The sequence below is a fragment of the Triticum urartu genome, chromosome 4 (genome assembly GCF_003073215.2).
Source record: "Triticum urartu cultivar G1812 chromosome 4, Tu2.1, whole genome shotgun sequence".
In the NCBI taxonomy this organism is placed as follows: domain Eukaryota; kingdom Viridiplantae; phylum Streptophyta; class Magnoliopsida; order Poales; family Poaceae; genus Triticum; species Triticum urartu.
In genome coordinates this window covers 579,330,235-579,344,112 of record NC_053025.1, presented here as the reverse complement: position 1 = coordinate 579,344,112, position 13,878 = coordinate 579,330,235, and the positions used below count along the sequence as shown (strand labels likewise).

General features: G+C 43.8%; 1 long non-coding RNA gene across 1 annotated transcript; it reads right to left on the bottom strand.

The window, feature by feature from the left end:
• Positions 1–351: 351 nt before the first annotated feature.
• LOC125554231 lies at positions 352–3,038 on the bottom strand. The gene is made up of 2 exons (XR_007304352.1): positions 1,246–3,038; positions 352–602 (listed from the first exon to the last, which is right to left on the bottom strand). It is a non-coding gene; the product is annotated as an uncharacterized LOC125554231 (long non-coding RNA).
• Between the last annotated feature and the right edge of the window lie 10,840 nt (positions 3,039–13,878).

Below are 13,878 nucleotides of genomic sequence, written 5' to 3'. Positions count from 1 at the left end.
CATCCAGCGTGGCAAGCTGATGTGGCACAAGATTCAGCCTGGTCCAATTCGGTTTTCTACATGGGCCTAGCCCATTAATTCAGCCTTTCTATATATTTTTTTCCTGTCAATTTTTGGTCGGACTTCATGGGCCAAGCCCAACAATTCAGTCTTTTATTTATTTCTTAGTCGTGGCCTTTTAACATTTGTTTGGGCCTAGGCCATTATATTTTGTTGCTGGTCCCACCAATCAGATGGATACCACTTGTCATAATCTCACACATTAGACCCACGTGACAGAAAATTCAAAAGTGATTTCATAAGTGGGCTCCATGAGTCAGGTTCCATTTCACACACTTTGAAACCACATAATGAATATTTCAAACAGAACATAACAAATGTAGTTCGTCAAAGAAGGATAAATAAGTCAACTACAATCTGTACATAGTCTATTACAATATTATTCAAATCTTTCCAGTCTATTACACATAAGACAGAACATATAACTCTTTGCTACACGGCTTAGTACTTCAAATATACTTCCTAGTTCACTTTGCTGGAGCTCTTGTAAATGAGAGGAAACACCATTTTCGGGTATGTTTGTAGAGGCTGAACCAAGGCATCTAACAATAAACCAAAAGAGTTAGAAACAAAATAAAAACAAATATACAAAGCAGATAGGGACTAAATCCTGAAGTATATGTACATGTAACAACCACAACGAATAGCTAGTTAAGAGCAAAATAGAATAATCTTGCAACAGAATATAACCACACGTCACCTCTATCTATTCTGTGTGTATAAGTAAAGAAAATTATGTAACAATAATTATATTATGGGACGGAGGGAGTAGTACATATGATTACTTTCAGGTTATAATTTTTCTTCACCTACAGTCTACTCCTATATTCAGGGAACCTTAGTCAGGTATCACTAGTGAGCACAGAACAAAACAAAACAAAATAAAGGTGTTGGCTATATAAGTGAAGACTATTTACGGATTTTTAGAACGTACAATAAACCAACAAGGACTTACAAGTTGCAAATAATCAAAATTTAGTAGCCACTGAACCTTGCAAAACACATATTGTGGCATAGTTCATCGAAAAGAAAGATGATCGCAATAACAATTAACAAGATTGTGGTGGCCAGAAGACCACCACCATAGATGCATCTTAACAAGATTGTGATCGCAATAACAATAACAATTAACAAGATTGTGATGTACGCTATCAGGGAAGAGGGGGAGGGAGATGGAGGAGCTACCTGCCGCGGTCACAATGTAAGCAGAGGAGCAGACCCCTCCTGCCCCTCCCCCACGAGCAGGACATGGCTGCCGGCTGGGCACGCCCCTACTCCTCCGCCTCCTTGATCAGGAGACCCCCTTCCCCTATTGCTGCTTGGCGCGCCACATCACTAGTCACCTCCTCATGCAAGAAGTACACAATAAATAGACAGACGGTCAGTGAGGTACATTTTCACAGCAACAGAAGCTTAAAATTAACAGAAATACACACATCAAATGAAGTCACTAAGATACTTAAGTGCACCACATGGTGTAGAATTATGAGGTATATAATTGCAACACATGAACCAAAAGAGGAATAACATCATCACCAAGAGTTTCTGATGATAAGCATAGCTCCCTACAAAAAAACAACTAAGGGCACAGTGACTATAGCATGCAGACCACAATATTCAAAGCAGAAGCAAGCGGGCAGTATGAGCTACCTACTGGCAAAGTATAAAACCTGAATCATATAGTATAAATGAATCAAGAAAACAAGAACTGACAATGAGAACTGCATACTAATGCACCAGATGATCAACATCAAGCGTAGTATATTCACAAATTTTTGCTTATTCGGTAAATTATTGTATACAAATAGCTTCAGTTGAAACTTATAGAAAGATTAAGCACTTTCAACTGCCAGATCTAGACCCATAGTCTGCACGATGCAATGTGACATTCCTAGAAGCATACAGTTACAGAATAGAAGCAACTTTAGTTACCCAGGTACCCACAACACAACCCCACTACATCAAAGAACTGCAATGTGAAATTCAAAGAAGAAAAAGTTAAACAATGCGTATAACTATGACCAGCTGATGTTATGATGGCTTCCACATTTGAAAAATAGATATCCTCATGTTATGGGTAAGAACCCAACAGTATACTGTGTTGATCACAATTTCAACAGTTCTAGAAAAATCTATCAATAGAAATCATATTAAACTGATGGAAGAATTTATTCCCAAATTACTTTTTGTTAGAAGCTAAACATTTATATCAAGCGCAGTATATGATGAACTAACCTTGTTATGACTAGCTGTGTTGTACTAGTATGCTAACGTAACCCAGGACAGACGGACGTCGCCCAGCCATGGTATTTTGCTTTGGAAACCAAAGCAAGCAAAATACTCCTATATGTATAGGAAGTTGGGAACTAGTACTAGACAGAGCATGGAAAACTGACACAATGTGTTGGTGCATTCATGGTCAGTCTATCTGACAGTAGAAGAGTTTGAAAACATGATTTTACATGCAATGGATGCACAGACGCGCACATACAAAGAGATGGAGAGAGAGATTGCTAGCTAGAGCCGGTTTGAGTCATCCAAAATTGAAAATTTTCAGACATGGCATCCACAATCTATATGCGTCTAGAAATCATCAGCCTGTATGCTCTAGTCTGGTACCATATCCCCACAAAAACCATGTGGACCAAAGGTGCAAGCACGAAACCAAGAACTATGTGAAATTTCTATCTATGCACCATATTGCTGGATAATTCATGGAGCAAGAAGAAATACAAAGACAACATCTGATGATGCGCTAACAAATTAGCTGCTTCGTCCATCCAGATCATGGGCGACGTGATAGAAGAAGAGACTACCTGGACGTCCTCGACAGCAGCGCGGAGGTCGAGCGAGTCCTTGACGACCTTGATGTGGTCGATGCCGTTCCATACGATGTCAAGCCTATCGACGATGCGCTCGAGCGGGTGGACCAAGCACTCCCACGCCGGCTCCACGCCCTTCTTGAGCTCCTCCAGCTCGCCCTCCTGCGAGCAACCACAACCACATATGGTCAGATCCGGACGGGCGATGAGCGGGCGAACGAATGGGGATCAGGGGAAGGTGGATAAGGGCGTATGAGGCGGGCGAGGAGCGCGCGGATCCCGGGACGGACGTGCGTGGGCTCGACGCGGTCGAAGGGCGGGAAATCAAAGTCGGCGAGCAGCGGGTTGCTGCTGCTGTCGGCGTCCGCCATGGCGTCGGAGGCGGCGGTGCAGTAGGCAGAGCAGGCGGGGGTGGCGGAAGGGAGGGTGGACGGGGCAGGGGGGGGGGGGGCGGCGATGGTGGAGGGACCTGCCGGCAAGGTGAGAGAGCCAGCGTGTCGATCTGGATCGGGGAGGAGGCGGAAATGCATTGGATCTAGATCGGGGAGGAGACGGCGGCGCGTTGGATAGAGGAGGAGGTGTTCCGCGTCATGTGGGAGGGAAGCAGATGGGAGAGGAGAGGCCGTCGGCGGCGAGCTGTGGGAGCAACGAGGCGGTGGGTGGGTGGCGGCGTGCAGAGGCAAGGAGGCACGGGTGGGGCGCGAGGGACACTAGGGTTTGGAGTTTGGATGAGGGGGCTGAGAGGGAAGAGGCCACGAGGGATGAGAGTGTGAGGGGGACGAGGGCTGCCGTCGGATCCGGGAGTATCCGACGGTGTCTGACCCATGATCCGCGTGAGATGCATGTGAACCAATCAGAACGCAGTAAACATTTTGAAGATGTCATGACCATTAAAATTGGTCGTAATTGATTAAAAATAAGTTCTTTTCACAAGAAAAGTATTTTCTATTTTTCGAGTAACAATAATTGTTCTTTTTTGTGAAAAACCTACCAAATATTTGTTGCAAAATGGAACCACATCATTTTTAGAAATCATTATACCACATTTTATGCACAATTAACCAAATGGTGGGGTGTGAAAAGTTTTTATCCACCTCTTGTGAAAAAGATAAATTTCTGACGATTCAGTAGGAAACGGTTCAAATTTGAACTGTAGCTGCCGCATAGTTTGTTATTTATTTTTTGCAAAATTCATTTTTAGGTACAAAAGTATCTATTTAATCAGAGAAACACCAAAAGTTTTCCAAGATTCAACCACTAGCTAGGAACGGTCATGCCCGCCGTTTTGACCGCATTTTGAAACGGACATGAAAAATTCAAAAAAATTCAAAAAATTGGAAAACCTTTGCATTGTGTCATTATATGTGGCCAAGTTACCGCTAAAAATAATAAACTTGTAATACGATAACTTCTTTAAAAAAGTGTTCTCAGAAATCAGCTATCATACGTGACGATTCATGGCTTTCAAGCCAAATGATCAGTCTTATGGCCACATTCATGGCATAGTTTGTTCAAATGATCTCATATTGTGCACAAGGGTGCATATTGGAATTCCAAACAATGTTCCCTAAGAGAGTTTTCATTTTCTTTGAACAGAAAATTCATTTTCCATTTTCTGAGTGCCTGAAATGAGTTTTTTTTGAAGAACCTACCAAATAATTGTTGCAACATTGGACCAAATCAATTTTCTAAAATACTAGGACATATTTAATGCACAATTGACAAAATGGTTGGGTGTAAAAAGGTTTGATCCACCTCTCATGAAAAAGACAAATTCCTGCCGATTCAACTGGAAGCGGGTCAAATTTGAATTGTAGCTGCCCTGTAGTTTGCTCTTTATTTTTTCCAAAAATCATTTCTAGGTACATAAGTACCTATTTAATCAGAGAAACACCAAAAAATTCCAAGATTCAACCACTAGCTAGGAACGGTCATGCCCGCCGTTTTGATCGCATTTTGAAACAGGCATAAAAAATTCAAAAAAAAATCAAAAAATTGGGAAACCTTCGTATTGTGTCATCATATGTGACCAAGTTTTCAGGAAAAATAACAAACTTGTAATACGGCAATTATTTAAAAAAAGTGTTCTCAGAAATGAGCTATCATGGGTGAAGATTCATGGCTTTCAAGCCAAATGATCAATCTTATGGCCACATTCATGGCATAGTTTGTTCAAATGATCTCATATTGTGCACAAGGGTGCATATTGGAATGGCAAACAATGTTGCCTAAGGGAGTTTTCATTTTCTTTGGACGAAAAAACCATTTTCCATTTTTCGAGTGCCTCAAAGGAGGTTTTTTTTTGTGAAGGACCTCCCAAATAATTGTTGCAAAATTGGACCCAATCAATTTTCTAAAATACTAGGACATATTTAATGCACAATTGACAAAATGGTTGGTTGTAAAAAGGTTTGATCCACCTCTCGTGAAAATGACAAATTCCCGCCGATTCAGCTGGAAGCGGGTCAAATTTGAACTGCAGCTGCCTCATAGTTTGCTATTTATTTTTTCCAAAAATCATTTCTAAGTACATAACTAGCTATTTAATCAGAGAAACACCAAAAAAATCCCAAGATTCAACCACTAGCTAGGAACGGCCATTCCCGCTGTTTTGACCGCATTTTGAGACGGGCATAAAAAATTCAAAAAAAATCAAAAAATTGGGAAACCTTCGCATTGTGTCATAATATGAGACCAAGTTTTCAGGAAAAATAAAAAACTTGTAATACGACAATTATTTAAAAAAAGTGTTCTCAGAAATGAGCTATCATGGGTGAAGATTCATGGCTTTCAAGCCAAATGATCAATCTTATGGCCACATTCATGGCATAGTTTGTTAAAATGATCTCATATTGTGAACAAGGGTGCATATTGGAATGACAAACAATGTTGCCTAAGGAAATTTTCATTTTCTTTGGACGAAAAAACCATTTTCCATTTTTCGAGTGCCTGAAAGGAGGTTTTTTTTGTGAAGGACCTCCCAAATAATTGTTGCAAAATTGGACCAAATAAATTTTCTAAAATACTAGGACATATTTAATTCACAATTGACAAAATTGTTGGGTGTAAAAAGGTTTGATCCACCTCTCATGAAAAAGACAAATTCCCGCCGATTTAGGAGAAAGCGGGTCAAATTTGAACTGCAGCTGCCTCATAGTTTGCTATTTATTTTTTCCAAAAATTATTTCTAGGTACATAAGTACCTATTTAATCAGAGAAATGCCAAAAAAATTTCAAGATTCAACCACTAGCTAGGAACGGTCATTCCCGCCGTTTTGACCGCATTTTGAAACGGGCATAAAAAATTAAAAAAAATCAAAAAATTGGGAAATCTTCGCATTGTGTCATCATATGTGACCAAGTTTTCAGGAAAAATAACAAACTTGTAATACGGCAATTATTTAAAAAAGTGTTCTCAGAAATGAGCTATCATGGGTGAAGATTCATGGCTTTCAAGCCAAATGATCAATCTTATGGCCACATTCATGGCATAGTTTGTTCAAATGATCTCATATTGTGCACAAAGGTGGATCTTGTAATTCCGAACAATGTTGCCTAAGGGAGTTTTCATTTTCTTTGCACGAAAAATTCATTTTCCATTTTCCGAGTGCCTGAAATGAGCTTTTTTTGTGAAGGACCTACCATATATTTGTTGCAAAATTGGACCAAATAAATTTTATAAAATACTAGGACATATTTAATGCACAATTGACAAAATGGTTAAAAGTTTTGATCCACCTCTGGTGAAAAAGACAAATTCCCGCCGATTCAGTAGGAAGCGAGTCAAATTTGAACTGCAGCTGCCTCATAGTTTGCTATTTATTTTTTCTAAAAATAATTTCTAGTTAAATAAGTACCTATTTAATCAGAAGTACATGGTTTGTCTGTGATACTTTGAGGTTTGGACGGTGGCCGAGAGCCCCAACTCTAGAGCGCGTAAACTCGCATGCCCGCCGCGAGGTCACCGCGTGGCCGTGGTGTTGCCATGTGTTATGGGCGGCCTAGGCATGTCTAGTGGGTTGGGCACTCCCGAGGTAGGTGCTAGGAAGAAAATTACAACATAAGATTCTCATGAGGAGACCTACGATGCTCAAACATGAATAAGCAGCCAAGTGTTTGATTAGCGGTGCGGGAAATGCACATGGCTAATGGGCGTGAGTTTTGGCTGAGGATGATCGGTTACTAAGAAGACCATCTTCACAAATTTTCAGCTCAAAAGGAGGAGCCTAGGTGGTACTTGCTTTGCAAAGTACCACACTGGACATAAATACGAATGTTGAAGCTAGGCTCAAAATAATGAATGGATTGAGCTGGCACTTGGTGGAGGATGGTTATTTAAGCATTGTAAAGCACTGTAGAAAATGGATACTATTTGGACATGCCAAAGTGGTACTTCCTTCACAAACTGTTGTTCTAAACAGAATAGGAAAATGAATATTTTTGAACTAGGCAAGGAAGGTTTTTTTTTACATATTTGACGAAGATATGACCCAAATAATTTATGAGATTTTTTTGGGAATTTTGGGAATGACAGAAATATAGGTTGCTTCACAACCTAGGGAAAAAACTGCCACATGGACATGACACATAGGCAAAACTGATGAGGTGGCGCCTAGTCATAGCAACCCACCACAATTTACAAGGTTATGACCATCTATATTGGTCATGATCAGCTAGAAATAAGGCAACAGACCAGTGCTATCTGCTTTATGACCATTTCGTGTAAGGAAATTACGACCTTTCTGACCTAAATGGTCGTTATAGTTTAGGGTTTGGAGCCCCCCGAAGAGCTTTTGACCAATTGGTCTGAAATGGTCATAGATCTATGACCAATTCTTCCAGGGTCACTGACAGAAGGTCACTAGTTGACATATTTCTTGTAGTGATGACATATTGTTGATCGGAAATGATACTGAATTTCTGAATAGCATAAAAGGATACTTGAATAAGAATTTTTCAATGAAAGACCTCGGTGAAGCTACTTATATATTGGGCATCAAGATCTATAGAGATAGATCAATACACTTAATTGGACTTTCACAAAGCACATGCCTTGATAAAGTTTTGAAGAAGTTCAAAATGTATCAAGCAAAGAAAGGGTTCTTGCCTGTATTACAAGGTGTGAAGTTGAGTCAGACTCAATGCCTAACCACTGCAGAAGATAGAGAGAAAATGAAAGTCATTCCCTATGCTTCAGCCATAGGTTCTATCATGTATGCAATGCTGTGTACCAGACCTGATGTGTGCCTTGCTATTAGTTTAGCAGGGAGGTACCAAAGTAATCCAGGAGTGGATCACTAGACATCGGTCAAGAACATCCTGAAATACCTGAAAAGGACTAAGGATATGTTTCTCGTTTATGGAGGTGACAAAGAGCTCTTCGTAAACGACTATGCGTCGATGCAAGCTTTGACACTGATCCGGATGACTCTAAGTCACAAACGGGATACATATTTCTATTGAATGGTGGAGCTGTCATTTGGTGCAATTCCAAGCAGAGCGTCGTGGCAGGATCTACGTGTGAAGCGGAGTACATAGCTGCTTCGGAAGCAGCAAATGAAGGAGTCTGATGAAGGAGTTCATATCCGATCTAGGTGTCATACCTAGTGCATCGGGTCGAATGAAAATCTTTTGTGACAATACTGGTGCAATTGCCTTGGCAAAGGAATCCAGATTTCACAAGAGAACCAGGCACATCAAGAGACGCTTCAATTCTATCCGCGATCAAGTCAATGAGGGAGACATAGAGATTTGCAAAATACATACAGATCTAAATGTTGCAGACCCGTTGACTAAGCCTCTCTCATGAGCGAAACATGATCAGCACCAAGACTCCATGGGTGTTAGAATCATTACAATGTAATCTAGATTATTGACTCTAGTGCAACTGGGAGACTGAAGGAAATATGCCCTAGAGGCAATAATGAATTTGTTATTTATATTTCCTTATATCTTGATAAATGTTTATTATTCATGCTAGAATTGTATTAACCAGAAACTTAGTACATGTGTGAATACATAGACAAACAGAATGTCACTAGTATGCCTCTACTTGACTACCTCGTTAATCGAAGATGGTTAAGTTTCCTAACCATAGACATGAGTTGTCATTTGATGAATGGGATCACATCATTAGACAAGGATGTGGTTGACTTGACCCATCCGTTAGCTTAGCACTATGATCGTTTAGTTTATTGCTATTGCTTTCTCCATGACTTATACATGTACTTATGACTATGAGATTATGCAACTCCCGACTACCGAAGGAACACTTAGTGTGCTATCAAACGTCACAACATAACTGGGTGACTATAAAGATGCTCTACAGGTGTCTCCGATGGTGTTTGTTGAGTTGGCATAGATCGAGATTAGGATTTGTCACTCCGATTGTCGGAGAGGTATCCCTGGGCCCTCTCGGTAATGCACATCACTATAAGCCTTGCAAGCAAGGTAAATAATAAGTTAGTTGCAGGATGTTGCATTATGGAACGAGTAAAGAGACTTGCCGGTAACGATATTGAACTAGGTATTGACATGCCGACGATCGAATCTCGGGCAAGTAACATACTGATGACAAAGGGAACAACGTATGTTGTTATGCGGTTTGACCGATAAAGATCTTCGCAGAATATGAAGGAACCAATATGAGCATCCAGGTTCCGCTATTGGTTATTGACCGTAAGTGAGTCTCGGTCATGTCTACATAGTTCTCGAACCCGTAGGGTTCGTGTCGGTGTCAAAACCGGCGGATCTCGGGTAGGGGGTCCCGAACTGTGCGTCTAAGGCGGATGGTAATAGGAGGCAGGGGACACGATGTTTTACCCAGGTTCGGGCCCTCTTGATGGAGGTAAAACCCTACGTCCTGCTTGATTATTCTTGATAATATGAGTAGTACAAGAGTTGATCTACCACGAGATCAGAGAGGCTAAACCCTAGAAGCTAGCCTATGGTATGATTGTATGTTGTCCTACAGACTAAATCCCTCGGGTTTATATAGACACCGGAGGGGGCTAGGGTTTACAAGGTCGGTTACAAAGGAGGAGATATACATATCCGTATTGCCTAGCTTGCCTTCCACGCCAAGTAGAGTCCCATCCGGACACGGGACAAAGTCTTCAATCTCGTATCTTCATAGTCCAACAGTCCGGCCAAAGGATATAGTCCGGCTGTCCGGAGACCCCCTAATCCAGGACTCCCTCAGTAGCCCCTGAGCCAGGCTTCAATGATGATGGGTCTGGCGCGCAGTGTTGTCTTTGGCATTGCAAGGCGGGTTCCTCCTCCGAATACACCACGAAAGAGTTTGAATACAAGGATAGTGTCCGACCCTGCAAAATAAGCTCCACATACCACCGTAGAGAGAATAATATTTCCATAAATCTAATCTGCTGACACGTTTTGGCAGCATGACATCACGCCACGACCCAGTAATTATTTTAACCGTTTTTCATTAACCAGCCCCACACATAACGCGAGGCGGTTTCTTGACATGTCTTGTCAAAGCAGAGATCGTGTTCCTCGTATCACGGGATTCTCATTAATACAAATGTGGGTAACCCAACCGTGCCTGTTGGTATGACTCCTAGATCTTAGGTAAGTCTCGAACGGCCACGAGGAGGATGCCTGATATTCATCCCCTTTATAAAGGGACAAGGCTTTTGTTCTTTTTTCCCTCCCGGGCTTAATTGAATCCTTCCCCCGCCTCGAGTTCTAACACCCAAAGCCCAGGTCAGGTGCTTCGGACCTTCAATCATGTCCGGATCCAGCCTTCAAGGCCGGTGGATGCCTTCCTCCGTCACTAAGGAGGACATCAAGAAGTTGAGGGAGGCCAGATATCTGACCGCCGAAATTTCGCATAGGCTGCCCGCCCGAGGGCAGGTCGTCCCTACTCCTGAACCCAACGAGAGCGTTGTGTTCGTCTCCCACTTCCTCCGAGGACTAGGCCTCGCTCTGGATCCCTTTGTTAGGGGTCTTATGTTCTATTATGGGCTGGATTTTCACGATCTGGCCCCGGATTCCCTTCTTCACATCTCGTCATTTATTGTCGTTTGTGAGGCCTTCCTCCGCATTACCCCTCACTTCGGCCTGTGGATCAAGACCATCGATGTGAAGCCGAAGATGGTTGAGGGGCAGTACGCAGCGTGCGGAGGTGCTCTAATAAGCAAAATTGCTGATGCTCCATGGCCAAAGGGTTCCTTTCCAGAGGTGTCCGGATTGTGGCAACGGGAGTGGTTTTACGTCACAGCCCCCCGAAGTGCCAAGTGGGTAGCTGCCCCCACTTTTCGCTCGGGCCCTCCACCACAACTGATGTCATGGATCGGCAGGGGGCTGAGCTGGGGTCCAGCCAAGGACGTGCCAATATTGCAGAGCCGTATCCGAGATATCTTCGAGGGAGATTTCAGTCTGGTTGTGGTAATGCAAGTTATGCTGGTTCGTCGAGTCCAGCCTTGCAAACGCCGGCCCCTCCGCATGTGGGAATTCAACCCGGAAGGACCGCACACTATTCAGAATTTCCTCGGCATGATGCACAAGGAGATGTACAAATCGTTCTTTGGACCCCAAATAGAGTGTCCGGACACTACCGAGGACGTGGGCCTGAGCTGCAACCGCCCCGCTGCCCAAGTAAGTAATCCCATGGCCGAACACACTGTCCTTTTATTTATCATGACATCATTCTGAAGAATCGCTCTTTAACCAGGACTGGATAACAAAGGCGAAGATGATCCGGTGTTCGGCCCCCCTTCCTGAAGGCTTGGACAATCCGGTGCTGGAAAAGATGCTCGAGCCAGCACCTTGTCTAGTGCCCTCAAAGGAAGATGAAGGGGGGAATAAATAGGGCGAAAGTGGGCCTCCATCGCTACCTATTCCACTCAAGGGAATGAGCGCCTCCGCGAGGGAGGATAACCAAGGGGAAGAATCTAACATTCTCTCTCCCCGGGGAAGGAAGAGGACTACCTCTGAAGATCCGGAAACTAAGGTTTCCAAACGGGAGAAGAAATCTCCGCCAGAGGGTCCTACCTTGGTGGCTATTCTTGCCGCATAATGTCCGCGCGGGGATCAACCCTCTACCGAGCTGTAAGTAATCAAAAAGTACTTAATAGTGAAGATATCCTACCTTATTTCTGAAGACAATAACCAATGCTTGTGAATTGTAGTCCGGATCGCAGCCCTTCTCGACAGAGTTCATCTTCGCGGGATCTTCTTTCGGAGATGATGGAGAGCGAAACGCCTCCCCCGGACTCCCCAGCTCAAGAAGTGGGCGACCTTGAAGTTTCATCGCGAAGGGTATCTCCGGATCCAATATCGCCAGAGGATAACCCTTTGGCTGCCTGGCATCCCCAGTATCAGGTTCCTAAGGAGAGCGACAGCAAGGTTCTGTACTGTGTGCAGTCGGACATGCTGAAGGATCTTCTGGGGAAAGCTGTCGTCTCGGAAGCGCATCATACGCTAATGGGTACGGTAATTGAAAGGATTTCATCCGTCGAAAGTGGTTTGCACGAAGCTTTTATGAGTCTGCTGAAAGGCTTCGAGGTACGTAAAATAATGTATGCCTTTAATAGTACCGCATACGTTAGGTATGCCCATGCAGATAGTAGCCCCTGAGACTCTGGTTGCCATCGAGAACGGCGGCAAACAGAGGATCATGGTCCCAGATAATAAGCAGACCGCCTTTATGTGCAGGTGGTTGAAGCTCCGATGGCTAGCCGGACTGATGAGTTTGCCAAACTAAAGCAGCAACTGGATGCGGCAGATGCCGACATCGTGCTTGTCAACAAGCGGCTTGACGAGGCACAGGGTGAGTGATTTTTCTGGTGATCGTCACATAATAAGAGCAGCATGATGCCAGTATCTTTAATATGTTGTGACTGCAGATGGAGCGGCCACCGTGGAGACCCTTCGGGCGGAGCTTGCCTGAGCCAAGGAGCAAGCAAGGAGTAGCAATGCGGCCACTTTACAGACGGTCGAAGAGTTAAGGGCCGAACATGCCGCGCATTGCGAGAGCAAAGAAAAACTTGCCAAGATGTCCATGGAGTTAAAAGATGCTGCTGACCGTTACCGGCTTCTTGAAGAGGAAAACCGGGCGAAGGAGACGGACCTGGAGAAGGCCCGAGTGGCCGCCAAGGAAGCCCGCTCCAAAATTAGAGCGACGAAGGAGGAGCTGAATCAAGCTACAGATATCGTGTCTGGGAAGCCCTTCTTGTTGCGGACTAAGTTCGGAGATCCGAAGTATGCCCCTCTGGACCGGCTATGTAGTTCTGCGGACGCGTACATGGATTTGGCTGCAAGTGCTGCTGATGCAGCCGAGTACTTGAAGGATCAGAAAGGTCCCGAAGTGGAAAAGCTGTTCTGGTCATAGTTTCACGCTCCAGTCCGTCCGCTGCTACTGAATGAGCGATTGACCGGTTGGGCCGAGCTCCATAGGTTGTCCGGACCTGCCATGTGGTCCGTTGTGGATCACCTGTGACCGGGAGGGCCAAGGCTGAGTAGCTATTTTAGCTTAGTGCAACAATTCCTTGAAGCCCACGCATCGATGCTGTAAAGAGATCAGCATGCATAGAGGGTGCGCGGATGGCCCTTGCCCATGTCAAAACGTACTGGGCGGAGATGGAGGCCACCACTGTTGCGGCACAGGGTTCGGCCATAGGCCGAGTGGCTACCGAGCACTACTTTGAAGAAGTTCTTAAAGGCGCTCGTTTGATAGAGGCTCAGTGCTCGAAGAATATTATGTTTAAGTGACATGTATTCCCATTGTAAGAACAATGTTTTGTTGAATTTATCAAGGATATATTTATACTTTTGCCCAAAAGTACTATGATGCCTCCTGTGCGGCCGTTTATGTATATATGTATATAACCTGAAAGATGGCAGTCGCCGGCTTCAGCCCCCACGCATATAATGCGGGGGTGTTCGCAGAAGACGCATGTTCACACTTGATCCAACGTCTTGGTCCATTAAGGAGGTGATAGTGCAACGAACTAGGTAACCGGACTATAATGTT